The sequence below is a fragment of the Fukomys damarensis genome, unplaced genomic scaffold (genome assembly GCF_012274545.1).
Source record: "Fukomys damarensis isolate Sample0158 unplaced genomic scaffold, DMR_v1.0_HiC HiC_scaffold_31, whole genome shotgun sequence".
Taxonomy (NCBI): domain Eukaryota; kingdom Metazoa; phylum Chordata; class Mammalia; order Rodentia; family Bathyergidae; genus Fukomys; species Fukomys damarensis.
Window position 1 is genome coordinate 20764335 of NW_022900943.1, and position 16183 is coordinate 20780517.

Genomic DNA, 16183 nt, shown 5'->3' on the forward strand with positions numbered 1-16183 from the left:
ATAATATATATTTTAAAAGAAAAACAAAAAAGTTTTGCAACAATATATCTTAGCCATAGAGTGTTTGTAATCAATATTCCTCCAGAGATTTCAGGATATATACTCACTGATTACACTGAAAAATGTAGGAAAGCAAGCACATGGAAAAATCTTTGTACTCTATGTTTGTGCTATCACAAAAGCAGTTGTGACAGCAAATATTTGTTGAATGGATGGTCACCTGGATGAACAGGTGCCTGGGTAATGAGTGCATTTTATGACCCCCCTGAAGCTTGCTTTCAAATTTCTAGTGTCCGTGTCCACTGCTTGTTTCCAGCTCTTTCCTGAAGGAGGTAATGCATGAGAAAAAGCGGTTGTCTTCTACTTCTGCTTTCCTCAGTAGGTTACATGGAATCAAAGGCACAACTTAAGGAAGCGGGTCTATTTTTTTTTTATATGGTGACTTATTCAGTAGGTTGCTATAAATATTTCAAATGTAGAATGTTACATCCAGTGGCTTTTAGCATTGATTCAGAATACCTTGGATAGGAAATAAACCTTGGCAAGCTCCTCCTTCAAACTCACAAGTCTGACAACTCAGCCTGTGATCAGAAGTCCTAAAAGTTTTCTGGCACCATGATGCCACCTTTGTTTACAGGCCTGTAGGTAAATATAACAGAGCTTCAATCAGTTTGTCTCATTTTTACAAATCTTTTCATTTGCTACCAAATCTCTCTTGGTCTGTGTATAGAGGTAGGTCAGGGTCCTAGAGGCTCGAGTGCTTTTAGCACTAGCTGCTAGAGGAGAAATTGTCCCACTCAAGAGCAAATGGCCCTCGCTATCTCCAGGATCAGGAACGACTGCATAACGGCTTTCAGAAGTGAGCAACATGCCTTGCCGTTTGTGGTCACCATTCTCTCCGTTGTTGCTTGGTTTCATTGCCGCGAAGCAGAGGAAATTTGGGTTCTATGAATGGCAAATTGTCAGACTGAACAGATGCTGGAGTGAGAAGGGAGCAAGTTAAAATGTCAGAGATTTCAAAAGGAAAGATTTATAATAGCTGTATTTAAAAAGTACTTTGATATTGGGGAGCATGAGAGTGCAGTGGGAATTAGCATAGGATCTTATCGAAGGAATTTAAGGGAGTGCACTGCAGGAGAGATGTAGTAATCAAGACTGGAAAATATTCTGTTCTCTCCATACCTCTCTGCTTCCTTCTCCCTTGTGATGTTTTTGCTCATGTTCTTTCCTCTTGGAAAAGTTTTCAATACTAATCCATAAGTTCCAAAACATAGAGAAAAAGTAGTAAATCTGAAACTGAAAGGAGATTATTGCATAATATTCCTATTGTTAATACTGTTGATTGTTTGATCGATTAATTGAGTCATTCATTCATGTCACAAATATTTGCTGAGTACTTACTGTTTGTCAGGCACTAACAATGAAGACTTCAAGACTATAGAACTTTCGGTCTTCTTGCAGCCTTCTTCTTTGTAGGGAAAATAAACTGTGGCTCAATGAAGGCAGAGCTAAATAATAACATCTGGTGGCAAAAATGCTATGAAGAAAATTAAAGCAGTGTAGGAAAAGTAGTGAAAATTGTTATCTTTTGTTTTTTGCTTCTTTATGGCTTCCTTTGTATCCCCAGTAAGGTGAGAGTGGCAAAGGAAATTTCCAGATTGACTTTCAGGTTAGGACAGTTTTCTACCCAGTATTTCAGCCCTGTTTTTCCCTACCCTCACCCTTACCCTAGGCTCTCTAAGACCTGATCCCTAGATTCTGCAGTGTAATTAAGCTTCTGTCCTTCTGGTTGCCACCTTACTCACTACATTCCTTTCCCCGCATAAACCAGAGACTGATTTATTGTCTCAATTTCAAAAAGATATAGAAATCATTTTCTATGTTGAGGGGTGAATTCATGTCTGTCTGATTATGAGGACAAGATGGCAGTTCTTTAGCTGAGTCGTATGGCTCTTGGTGCTTTGTTTCCATAAATACTAAGTGTATTCTTGATAACTGAGTGAATCAATGTGTCAATTATACAGATTTAGCTGGGTGTGGTGGCATAGCTATATATGTATTTATTTCTGTTTTCTTCTCTGTAAAATGAAGATCATGACAGCAACCTGATCTAAGGATTCCAACAGGATAATTTGGTAACCAAAAGGAAGCTGTTTAATTACTAAAAATCTCTCCTATTATTTCTCTTTAAAGTTCTATAAAAATTATGTCTACTTAATGAATGAATAGTTAATTGACATTTTTCTTCCCTTAAAATTGATAATTGATAATTCTGGACAACTGAAGGTGACCATATGTCAAACAAACGAGAAAGCATTTGGAGGTGTCCATGCTCTGGACTCATGTTTTCTGCTGTGTGACTGGAAAACAAAAACAAAAACAAACTAACAAAAAATCCTCAAAAAACTCAATTTAAAGAACTTTAGGACCTTTAGTGTGAGTAGATTTCTCAGTGTAGACAAGATACTGTCAGAATTTACTCTTTTATGTGGACACAAACCATCAGACAAAAGATATGAAACAGCAGTTTACAAGATATTTTACCGAAGACAACAGAGGAGACTACTGACCTCTGATGGATGGAAAGCAAGTGAAGTGAGCCCTGTGATTGCCTTAGCTTATTGTCAAAAGAAGGTTTGAGACCAAGCCGCAGAAAAGGAGGCAGAGACTGGTGATCTCTCTGAGTTAAGGAAAGAGGTCTAAGTCTGGTGAGATTAAAGCAGCTAAAATGTACAGAAAAGAGTTCCAGAGAAGAGAAATGTGAGCAAAGACCAAGGGTTACAGCTTTGCAGAGCATTTCTGCTGACTCTTCAACTGAAAAACAATCATCAGCTTTTGTGGCTGAAGAAGAAACCACTCGCACAGAGTAAAGGGATCAATTGCTAGAGTTCACACAGATCTGGGAGTAATTTTTCTCCCATCAGGAATAATATAAAACCTTATATCCCATGGATATCCTGTAGAGTATAGAAGAGTTTTGACTCAGCAGTATCTCTAAAGCAAATGTTGCTTTGATCTCACTTAATAAAACTTGAAATTGAGACCCTACAGGGTCAAACAATTTCCAAGTAATATAAATGCGTATAAGAAATAAAATACCAAAGAATATTCATAGGAACATAAAATATCTAGCACCCACTACAGTAACATTCAGTGTGTTGTTCAGTCAACATTACAATGAAATGTCACTAAGTATGCATTAAATATTTCCATGAACATAAGGAAGTATGAACATACTGGTAACTAAGATTAAAAAAAACCATAATTGCCCCATAAATGAGGAAGACATAATTAATAGACAAAGAGCTATTATAATCACATTATACATGTTTAAGAGGCTAGACATAAGATATATTGGAGATACAGAAGAAAGGCATAGAAGAAAGTAAAAAAATAAGGACAAACTTCTACAAACAAAACTCCAATATGTCATATAAAACATATGCTGCATAGGATTAATAGTAAATTTTTTTTCTCATTGAGTTTATTGGTACTTTTTAAGTATACACTACAGTTGCATTCATCATTGGGATATTGTAGCTTTACATGACAGGTCTTAGTTCTCATTTTTTACCCATACCCCTGCCCTCCCTATACCCCCTCCACCCTCCCCTATTTACAAAGACTTTGTTTCAATTTTTTCCTTATATTTTTTTCTTGTCCCTTATTTTCTTTCCCTTCCCCTTCCCACTTCCCCTATAACTATAGCCCTTTTCTTCCTATTTCACATTATCACTTAGACAATTTGGATCTTATTTACACTTTTAGTTTTTCACACCAGAGAAACTATTTGGTAGATTAATAGTAAGTTATAGGGGCCAGGGATTTAGCTCAGTGGTTCCCCGCCTGCCTCGCAAGGGTAAGAACCTGAGTTCAATCCCTGGAACCCCCCCCCAAAATAGTAAATTATACATTGTAGAAGAAAATAGTAGTGACTTCAAAATGTGCATGACAATAGCAGTACAAAGGCTGCAATGGAAAAAATGTAAAAGCACTGGCATAAGGTTTTACATTGTACATGTAATGGTACAATATCCCTTAAGGGTACACTGAGACTAAAGACCACTTCACCTTTGTAAGGGAGAAAATATATCTTTGCCTTCCATAGCTTCATGGCTGAGACCTCCATAATAAAAGACAATTAATAAGAGAAAAATGTACATATTTATTTAATAAGTTTTATGTGAGAAGGGAGCCTTCAAAAGAAAACCCAACAAACAAACTTGAATACTTCTATAAAAGGTTTGATGAAGAGAGATTAGTTTTGGAAAAATAAGATAGAATGAAGAGGGTGTGACTGAGTGGTAGTACAGGAGGGGAAACCCAGCAATGCTTATTTTTGTCAGATTCTGGGCCCTTTGTATTTGGAGATGAAGATATTCCTTTCTGGAGTAGAGAGGGAGCCTCTCATCTGATATTATCATGAAGTGCTTCAGAAGAAGATAAAAAAATTTCCTCCTAAGTTTTATGACCTCTAAGTGGAAACCTTTAGGGGAAGGTGAGAGTGATGTTCTTGCTTCAACAGTTTCCTCAGATTCTTACAGTTGAAAATATTTAGTGTACCAAGGTGCTGTACTTTGGGGTAGTATGTCATAAAACCCATTACTCTAAAGCAGCTACTTAATGTAGCACCGCAAAGAACTTCAGATGATAAGCCATAAAACGCCAAAGAATGGAATCATTTGGCAAGATAATTTATTTAAGCAAGTCTGAAAATGAAGAAATGAGCCAAATACAAATTAAAAAATGAAAGTTTAGACTACGACCTAATCAGGTAGCTATTCATGTTAAATGTCAATGACCTAAACACTCCTATATTAGAGAGTGGCAGATTTGATATAAAAAAGTAAGCGCTAGCTATGTGTTGTCTCTAAGAACCCACTATGTGTTGTCTCTGCGAACCCACTTTCAGTATAAACGTATAAATAGGTTAAAGACAAAAAAGATAGGAAAGTTATATTAAATAACAACAACAACAACAAAGCTGGAAGGAGTGGCCGTATTATATAATATTGAGTTCATAAGATTTGAGCACAAAGAATATTATTAGAGCAGAGAATGCCATTCACAAAAAGTAGGGGTAAATTATCTATCTAGATAAGAAGCAAATTTAAGCATTAATCTAATATTAGAACTACAAAATAGAGAAACAAAACTTCTGTAACTGCAAGTAAAAATAGACAAATCCACTCTTACAGAATTATTTCAGAAACTTCCTCAGATATTCATAGAATAAGCAATTTAAAAAATAACCATAAAGCAATTAAAAATAACCTCACTACACTATTAAGTTTGAACTGATATTTACATAACACCCCACCTAATTAAAGTAGAATAAATATTCTCTTCAAGTGCACACAGGACATTTAGTGAGATAAACCGCACATTCTAGATAATTCTTTTTTTTTTTTTTTTTGGTACCAGGGATCGAACTCAGGACCTTGCACTTTGCAAGGCAGATGGCAGCACCACTGAGCTAAATCCCAGGCCATTTAAGGACAATTTTTATAAATTTAAAAGAATTCACTTATATAAAGTATATTCTCTAGCTAGTAGAATGAAATTTGAAATCAATAGCAAATATATCTGGAAAAAATATTTGGAAACTAAATATCACACTTCTAAGTGACCCTTCGGTCAAATAAGAAACCAAAAAAGACATTGGAAAATGCTTTGAATTGAATTAAAATAAATAAAAGCACCATCAAAAATGTCAGGTGTAGTGTGGGCAGTATCTAAAAGAAAGTGTATAGCATTCTAAACCTATATTGAAAGCAAGAAAGCTCTGAAATCAACTCCCATATTTCAATTGCTTTCCTAAGAAACTAAAAAAATGCAGATCAAATAAAGCCTAAGATAAACAGAAGAAAGTAATGAAAGCCCAGAGTTGAACTCAAGGAACTAGAAAACAGAAAAATAATAGAGAAAATTAACAACAACAGCAAACCTTGTCCTTTGAGATCAGTAAAACTGATAAAACACTGTCTAGAATGATCGGGAACCTATAAAGAAAAAATAACTTCAATGAAATATTCATTTGTTTCATAACAGAAAACAAAAATGAGAGAGATGAAACTACTACAAATTCTATAGGTACTGAAACCCTTTTAATACTGTTAAAACATAATTTTATAAACAAATCATGCCAATAAATTTGACAACTTAGATTACTTAAAGAGCTTATTTGCCGGATAACCTACCTAAATTCACTCAAGAAGAAACTGACAACCTCAATAGCTTAGTATCTATTTAAAATTTTGAATTTATAATTAGAAACTCTCCCATAAGAATGTTTCAAGCTCTAGTTACTTTCCTAACATTTAAAGGAAGAAGCGGTCCTAATTCTATACTAACTTTTGTAGGAAACTGAGAAGGAAAGAATATTTCCCAACTCTCTTTGAGGCCAGCATTACTTTAATATCATAGAAAAATCCATTCCAAGAAAATAAACCCAGAGACAAGCAATAAACAATCAGAAATTGAAAGCTTTAAAATAATATTTATAATATAAGAAATAAGAATTGCAAAGTACTTGGGCACAAATCTGAAAAAAGTGGTGCAAAACTTTAACATTGAAAAACTATAAAACATTGCTTTATAAAATCAATGAGTGGAAATAAATGGAACTTACCTGATTTATGAATCAGAAGATTCAATCTTATTAATATATCAACTCTCCCCAAATTGATGAGCAATAACATAATTGCAATCAGTATTTCAGAAGTCTTTTTAAAATACTTGGATAAATTGACAAGTTAATCCTCAAATTTATATGAATATGCAAAGAACTTACAAAAGTTCAACAATCTTTGAAAAGGAAGAACAAAGTTGGAAAACGTACTTGCCCTCTGGGATAATTATAAAGTCACAATAATGGAGACAATTTGAGATTAACATAATGATGGACACAGAAAGCTAATTTCTAGGTCATGAAGGTTGTTTTCTAGAAGAAAGTGGCAAGTGCTTGTTAACTTTTCCCTGTCCTCACATTGCCTCGTTGCCTCAAGCAATGGTTCTCTAAGAGCCACTGGCATCCTTAGCAGAGCTTCTCCTAGAAGCTTTTTAGGAAGCTAATTATTGAGCCCAGTGGAGGAGGACCAGGAATCTGTGTTTTCAAAAGTTTTCCAGGTCATGGTATCAAACATTAAAGTTTGGAAGGGCTGGGGATTTAGATTAGTGGTGCCACTCCTGCCTCAAAAGAGCAAGCACACGGCCAGGTACCAAAAAACAAAAGCAAAAACAAACAAGCAAAAACAGCAACTAAACAAAATATAAAGTTTGGGAAACATTAGCTTGGCTTTGTCCTGCTAAAAATCCTCCAAGATTTGGGAGACAGGTAAAGAGGTTTGGAGACAGAATTCAACACCATAGAATGAATATGAAAATTGATGGCCTTTGTCCATGACATCCATTATAATATACTCTCAATACCACAAAGGAGAGCTAATGAATAAAAAATAAGTTAACCCCATATCCAGTCTTCAGGGTATTGATGATAATTTTGCTTCATGGTGAGCAAACAGCTTTACTAAGCTCAGAAAATTGACACAATTTTTTTTTTTTCATTTTTTCTGTCATTGAGTTTATTGGTACATTTTAGGTATACAGTACAGTTACATTCATCATTGGGATCTTGTACCTCTACATGACAGGTCTTGGTTCTCATTTTTTTCCCTTGTCCCTGCCCTCCCTTTACCCTCTTCTTCCCTCCCCCTTTACAAACACTTTATTTCCATTTTTTTATTTTCTCATATTTTTCCCTACCCTTCCCACTTTCCCTACACCTTTAGCCCTTTTCTTCCTATTTCACATTGTCAATTATCTCATTAGGATCTTATGCACTATTATAGTTTTTCACACCAGAGAAACTATTTGGTATTTACACACGTGACTTATTTAGGAGTATATCCTCAAAATGTATCCATTTTCCTATGAACGAATGTAATTTCTCATTCTTTATGGCTGAGTAATACTCCATTTAATAGAAAAACCACATCTTTATGCAGTCTCCAACTGATGGGCAAATGGGCTGTTTCCAAGTTTTAGCTATTACAAACTGCTGCTATAAACATAGATGCGCATATTTCACTGTGATATGATTCTTTTAATTCTCTTGGAAAGATATCCAGCATAGGGATGGCTGGGTCAAATGGAACCTCTAATCCCAGCTCTTTGAGGTATCTCCATATTGATTTCCATAGTGGTTGCACCAGTCTGCACTCCCACCAATGGAGAAGGGTTCCTTTCTCCTCACAACCCCACCAACATTTGTTATTGGTTGATTTCTTGATAGCAGCCATTCTTTGTGGGGTGAGGTGGAATCTCAGTGTTGTTTTCATGTGCGACACAAAATTTTAATTTTTGGAAATAACCTACCATAAATAGATGTTTTAGAGGAATATAGAGGCTGAGAAAGGAGATCTAGGATTCTTAAATCTCACTAATCTTTTCAGAATTCCCTTTCTCTTTCTGTCTGTGCTCTTCCCCTCAAACACATAAATCTATGCACAAACAAAACATGACTCAGGTGACAGGAAATACTACTGTGGGATTGAATAGTTTTGATGCCATGTGGTAAAATTGCTTTGAAGAGCCAGAAGATAAGCTCTGTGCTAGCTGGATATGAGTTGTGAACTAGTTTCTTGGGAATACTTGAATGGTCTCAGAATCTTTTGCCACTACCATCAGGATTCTAAACCTACCCGCAGTCATCTGAAAAACAGTAGTATGTTGAACTAGGAGCGATGCGTTGGAATAAGGAAATAACTAAACTCAACAATCAAAGCAATTCTTCCATGCACAGGAAAGGAAGCCACAATGAGGAATTTAAAAGTAATGAGCACCTGCAGGTATTTGCTCCTTTGGAGGGGTCTCTCCTCATCAGCACCAGCTTTATAACTTTTTTCTTCCAGGTTGTTAAGAGAGCAGGTTTGATTCTTAGGCCACTGTCCTTCCCTGCAGATGTGATAGTTACAATCATAGTCTCAACCTTGTGGCATTTGATCAAGATAAAACTGATTATTACCAGCTTTAAAAAAAAAAATAACTTCTAATCAGCGTAAGAATATATTGACCAGGGCAAGGTCTTCTGGACTTTTAGAATTTGGCAGACTGTCAGGCTCTTACTAAGCGCTTCCCACCCCCACCACTGTTTTTCTTTTGCCACATAGTCATGGTAATTTGTTCTCTTGTCTGTCAAAGGACTGCCAGGCAAAGGAATTCTACAGCTGCGTGAGGGAAATCACACAAATCTCTCATTTCAGGCACCACTGACTATTGTTTCTTTCTTTGTATGGAACTGGCTTTATACATTTTATGGCCCTGAGACACCAATAGCTGCTTGTTGATTGATCAACATATGCCTGTGCTATAATTACTCCTTCAATTGCTCACAAGAAAAAATTTGGATGGTGAAGCTGCTCATTGCCTTGGGGAGCACAGGACATTTGAATTTGGCTACCTCTACTTTTAACATTGGTTTACTTCATAACAGGCGTGGGTATCAGAGAAGCTGAGACTACCAAGTGAGAGACTTAAGGAAAACATTTCATTCCTAGTCTTTACCTCTTGGTGAAATGGTTCTCAGACTAAGTATCAATATCATCTCAGACAAATTTACTGCTCGTATAGCAAGTAATGTCAAGATAAAAACTCAGAATAGATGAATCTTTGTAGAATTTTAGATGAAAGGTGCCAAATATTTTTGTCTAGGAATGTGTTCAAACAGTGATTGTAGATTATTATAAATTTTGCCTTGTACTAGGCACTGTACTATGTTTATTACATGCACTTGTTATTATAGGTAGTTTTATAGCAGACTTGTGTGATGGTTATTCGTGCTTCCTTTCACTAAGGCCTGGGGAGCTTAAGTAAATTAAGCAAAATATAACATGACACAATACTGTGTCAGGGCTAAAATTCACACAAGGCTGACTTAAACACATTGTTTTTTTCTGTTAGAGTCACCAACAACCTGAAAGGTCTGAGCTAGTTATTTAGGGAGGGGTTTCTGTGGTATAAACTCTATTCTTATCCTAGAAACTCAGATGAAAAAGAATCCTTTTTTCTTATTCATATCCCTTAGTACTAGGCCAGTGATGGAAATAAATTCTGTTCTTCATGGCTGTCTTAGTTACTTTCCTCATCACTGAGACAAAACACCCAGTACCTGCAACATAAAAAGAGGGGAGGTTTACCTTGGAACACTGTTTCAGAAGTCTCAGTCCTTGCACGGTTGGTGCCATAGTCGATGGGCCTGGATTGAGGAAAGCTGCTTATATCATGGTGGTTGGGAAGCAGAGAGAAGGACACATATTCTTCTAGGTCATGCACCTGGTGACCCACATCTAACTAAGCTCTATCTCCTAATGGTAAATCAGCTGCAACATCCCCATAATTCAATCACCTTCCATAATAAGCTCTGCCTCTGAGCACGTAAGGCTTTCGGGGATACCTCATATCTAACCCATAACATTCCAATCCCTTAAAAGACTTATGTACATTTTTCTTTATGCAAAATGCATTAGTCCATCTCTTAAGTCATTAAAGCCTTAATAGTTCAAGTCCAAGTCCAAATTCTCCTCTGAGACTCAGGGCAAACTCTACTGTGAGCCCTGTAAAAGAGACAGTTAAACACTGCCATCATAAAATATGGTAAGTATTCCCACTCTAAAAGGAAGGATTAGGGGATACAAAGGAATGGGACAAAAGCAAGATCAAATCCCAGTGGGGGAAAACATTAAATCTTGTAGTTCAGCACTAGGGGAAAATTGTGCCAATGAGATGTGAACTCCAAAGAGTTTGGGTAACTCTGACCCTACAGCACTGCTGGTTGCAACTCTAGTGGCCTCTCTCGGGGTGGCTTTACTCAATGTCTGCAGCTTCTTCAGACATTCAGTGTTTTTGGTTTCTCCAGATTCTTGGGCTCTCTACTACACTCCTCTCTTCACTCTCACAGCTGCATACACTGCTCCCTCTCATGAGCATACTGCCAGAATTTCTAGGCCTTCTAAAATTTTGGTGGAAGCCTCCCTGATCCTGTAACTCTTATATTCTGCAAGCCCATAAATCAGCATCATGTGGATGATGCCAAGGTCTGTTGCCAGTGCAAACAGCAGTTGGGTCACCTTGGGTCAAGGCTATAATGGCCCCTGAGTGTCTGAGTAGGTGAGCACTGCGAAGCAAATTCCAGGGAATTAATTCCCTAGGTAGCCCCTTTTGAGCAGTGTGCCGCAACACTCTCTTCTTGAAGAAATCTTTCACTTTTGCAACTTTGAGCCTGCAAAGGGTGGGCTCTTGCTGGTTCCCAGGAAGCCCTCAAGGCATCCTTCCTATTGTCCCTGTGAACAATATTTGGCTTCTTTTTAATCTTTTCAGCAACCTAATTCTTTAAGGCACCAACTTTGCAGGTGCTTCCTTATGGGGAAAACTGAAAACTATTAAAATGAGCTTTTTCCTTCTGGTTTTCAATATAAACCTCTCTAAAAGCTACCCACAGTACCCATAGCACAGCCTGAATGTTGGGCTGTTTTGAAATTTCCTCTACCAGGTTAATTTCTTCTCTACCCTTAATTTCAGTCTTCTGTAAAGTTTCAGCATGTAGACAAATTATTTGCCAGGGAATAAATCATATAGCCATTGGTTCAACTGCCAATGGAATAATTGGTCTCCACTGAAATCTATTGAGCCTACTCTACAGTTTTCATTTCTCTCAGCATTCTAGTTTTCTGGGTTATGCCAAGAATCTTGCATCAAACTTGGCTTACACTATTCTAGGGCTTCTATAGGCAGTATCTTCTATACGCAGCATCTTCAAAACTTTCCAAGCTCCTTCCACAAGCCTGTTCCAGAGGCTTCTAAACAACATGGTCAGGAAGTCATAGCAACAATCCCACTCCTGGTACCAAATCTTCTCAGTCATTTTCCTCATCTCATCACTGGGACAAAATACCTAATGCCTACAACTGAACCACTTACCAGCCCAAATATTTAAAAATAGGATGACCAAAAATTGCATATTTTAATTAATTTTAATAAGGTAATGTAATAGGAAATATAAAAGCAACAATTTATTCAAATTTATTGATGCAAGAATCAGCTGATTAAAATGACACCTGTCTGAGCAATGCTTGGGATAATATATAAACAAATGTGCTGCCTCAGTGACCTTGGGGTAAATTGTTTAATGGTTAAAGGAGGAAAAATTTATTTTGGCTTACACTGTAAACATTTCAGTCCGTGTTCAGCAGGCTTAAATACATAAATGGCATAGTGGAAGAGCCTGAGCAGAGGAATGCTTCTTATATCATGGCAGCTAAGAAGCAGAGAAAATAAAACAGAGCAGGGAGGGAAATATATTATCAGTTCCCCAGTGACCTACCTCTTCCAACCAGACCCTATTTCCGAACAGCAAGTCAGCTATGTTGCCTTTATGATTCAATTACCTTCCCAAAGCCATACCTATGAATGAATGATGCACTTAAGAAATATTCTTGATTTAAACAATAACAGTGGCCATGAGCTTGAAAATATTGGGATTAATCCAAATAAAAAGTGAGGTAGTGAGAATGTTTATTTGTATTGATTAATGTTATGCCTATTTATAGAAATATTTAAAGAAATGTAACAAAAAATTGCTAAAATTCTTTTTTTCACCATTAAGTTTATTGATACTTTTTAGGTATACAGTAAAGTTACATTCATCATTGGGATCTTGTACCTTTACATGACAGGTCTTGGTTCTCATTTTTTCCCCTTACCCCTACCCTCCCTTCACCCCCTCCTTCCTTCCCTATTTAAAAATACTTTACTTCCATTTTTTCCTTTTTTCATATCTTTTATTTTCCCTTCTTCCTTAATGGCCTGATAGCACTTTCTCACCCCATACCTCATGTTTTGCCTGTATTTTTGAATGGAGTTGGCCAAGAAATGTTGTATCTCATTTCTCATGTAAATCACAGACCATTTACAAATTACTTGGAAGCTTAGTCTTAATATTGTTGAGTCTGTGGGAAAAAAATTTGCAGATGGGTGGACAGGTGGCTAGAATTCTTAAAAATTTATGAGGACACCTAGTATTTGGAATTCTGGTTCATTAAGTGATGACTTTGTTAACTAATACCTTTTGTTAGGTAGCAGAACCTACAAAGAATGATTTTCCCCCAAACAACCAAAGGGCAGGAAAAGGAACACTCTAGTTAATGACTTCTGTTTTTTTTTTTTTTTAAGAAAAAAATGAACTAAATAATTTTCTCTTTCTTGGTGCTTTCACTATCTGTCAGAAAGACAGATCTTCCAAATTCCAGCAAACTACAAGTCCAAGTTCTGTGTCTTCTCTTTTTCTCTGCCTGTGTTCCCCGTCAGCCCTTCCCTCACAGCTGAGCCTTCATCCTAACTCTACCCAGCCCCCAAGGCCTTTTGTTCTCTAGAAGACACTGATTAACATTTGCTAATATATGCTAATGAACATTGATTACCATTTCTGATGTGAACAAAAGCAGCCCTACAAAGGGAGGTAAAGATGTGGACAGAGTTCAGCCAGACTTTCCATGCTTCTTTATCCTCCGGGAACAATCGCCTGCTTTCACTTGTCTCACAATTCTCCAGGGTTTTTTGTACGTTTCATTTTGTTTATTTGTCCGTGAATCCTGATAACCATGCTTCTTCATCACTTAGAAAATTGCAGAAACGCTATGGAGAGCAGAAAAATTCCTTTTTGTTCTAAATAATCTGAGAATATAAGCATCGCTGCTGCTAAGAGTTTATAACACACATTTATGTTTTCCTTTGGTTGTTATTTCAGTAGCCTATTACGATAAAAGGTTTTAGCCACAAAAACTCGCAAGGAAATGTATTTTCTTTTCACCACACTTATTTACAGTGGTTGCCCTTTATAGTGGTAATTGCAGTGGGAGAACACACGCTAAATATATATTATGACAGGTGGCTAAAATAAGAAATGTCCCCTTCCCGCAAATAATCTAAATGCAAAAAACCAGGCAAGACTCACCACTTCTTTGTAACCACGGAGAGCTCTAAATGCTTCTGTAAGTAGATATTTATTTATTGGCTATGTATACTTTTTAAAAACATGCCAACTGTCCAAATTACACAGTAAGAGACGTTTTCGTTGGTTATGGAGCTGGGTGGATGGTATCATGAATTACCGAATTGCAGTTTCTTACAAATACTGCGGCACATTACTTGCCATTTGAAGAATCGTGCTTCAGTGTTTCATACTTTCTCTTCCTTCTCAGGGGTGGGAGAAGTTGGAAGCAAACCAGCTACTCACTTTGCTTAGCCTGGTTTTAATTATAATTTCTTGTACATTACAAGCAAAAGGAAAAAGTACAAAAAATGTAACGCACATCCCCTTCCTCTTCATATCTTCATTCATGTGTGTGTGTGTGTGTGTGTGTGTGTGTGTGTGTGTGTGTGTGTGAAGTGTTATCTATTTTAAGAAGATAGGAGAGTTGTAGTTTTAGTGGATGTCTGTTTTCCTCTTCCTGTTGTAGGAGGTAGCCATCCTCCCTGGAACCTCATAGTAAACTGTGTCTCCACAGACTGCGTCCTGCTCTATTTGGCGACTACAGTATTTTATGTTGTGTTTTTAATAAAGCAGCCATCAGCAGCTATTTATTCTCTACTTCTTGGGGGCCTCAAAACCCAAGTATAATCTAGAAGGAAAAATACTGCAGAATGACGACTCCTATAAATTATTGTTGTGCCCACCCCTTTCCTCTTTGGGTGGTTGAGCCTTATCATAAACCAAAATTATTATTCTCTTTATGATTTTAAAACCACAGAAATTTAAAATGTCTATGTAGTATCTTTAAGGCCTAATATTTGAAAATATTATAACTTGTCATTTTTGTACAAGTTTTTATTAGCATGTTTTTGAATGTGTGTGCACATGCAGAGGGAGTATCAGACTGGGTCTGCCATATTAAACTTTTTCCTGGCTACTTTGATGACATTTAAGTGTAATGATTTCATTCTACATTTCTGAGAGGTTTTAAAATGTCTTATGGAGTAAAGGCTTATTAAGATATTTGATCAGAATTAAATAATTTTCCTCTTCACTCAGTGATTCCAAAATTATCATGCTTCATTCCATCAGTTTTGGAGGGGGCTACTTAATGGTATTAGACATGGACTCTTCAGAGCCCAAGGTTCATGTAGTATTGGGCCAGGGATTTAGCTTAGTGGCTCTGCCACCTGTCTCACACGTGGAGGGACCTGAGTTCAATCACCTATACCAAAAAAAAATTCATGTAGTATTTCTTCATAAAAATATTATAGTTCTCCTATAGATTCATAGGGACAACCATATGTAACATGCAATATTAATACGTGGTAAAGACAAAAATTCAATTTTTGTTTTATATTTAGCTTTATATCTGTCCTCGTCCTTTACATTTACTGTAATTCTTATTTCATTTTTGCTCTTTTTTGATTTTGATTTTTATTAGTATATGTTTGCAGTACATAATTATGAGGAGTTGGAACATGCACATGACACATCTTAATTCTTTTTATTTTTGCTCTTTTAATTCCCTTTCCTTATATTTTCCCCTTCCTCTCCTTATAACACCCAGCTTTTATTTTCTTCTCTTTTTCTCCCTTCCCCATACTTTAGTCCTGTATATTTGAATTGGCAAACAGTAAGCCCAACTATAAGCAAAGGGTATATTAATAAGTTGTTCAGTCTCTTAATAAAGTCTTAAAGAAGCACAGAAATAAATAAAAAGCAACAAAGTGAAAAAATATTAATAATCTTATTTGTATACTGTTATAGGGCATACATTTCATAACTGTCATCTTGTTTCTCATTCACTGGATCTTTCTCATCAGTATAAAAGAACATTTTGACTAGTAAAACTAGCTGTCTCCCCTAAGTCCATGCATGATCTTTTAGAGCTATGCAGATTCGGGCTTTCTCCCATAGCAGCTCACTAAATCTGTATCTGCCAAGATCACCATGGACCTCCACAGTGGCAAATTCCATGGCGAATTTTCAGTACTCACTGTAGTTCACTTAGCGTCTGACACATTTCTTTTGAGCATCGCTTGCTTTTCATAAAGCCTTGTTTTCCTTCGGTTTCACTGATGCTCATTCTTAGCCTCTTTTGTGGGTTCTTCTTCTCCCTGTCCTTTCAACTTTGGAATCTCATTTTATTTTATT

The 16183-nt window shown here is 36.5% G+C and overlaps 1 protein-coding gene and 1 pseudogene across 2 annotated transcripts in view; one reads left to right on the forward strand and one right to left on the reverse strand.

The window, feature by feature from the left end:
- The window catches only part of LOC109118509, a 15465-nt pseudogene extending 14547 nt beyond the window's left edge, over nt 1-918 (reverse strand).
- Tmc1 (transmembrane channel like 1) overlaps nt 1-16183 on the forward strand; it is a 164910-nt gene that overhangs the window by 44058 nt on the left and 104669 nt on the right. The gene's annotated exons all lie outside the window — the stretch shown is intronic.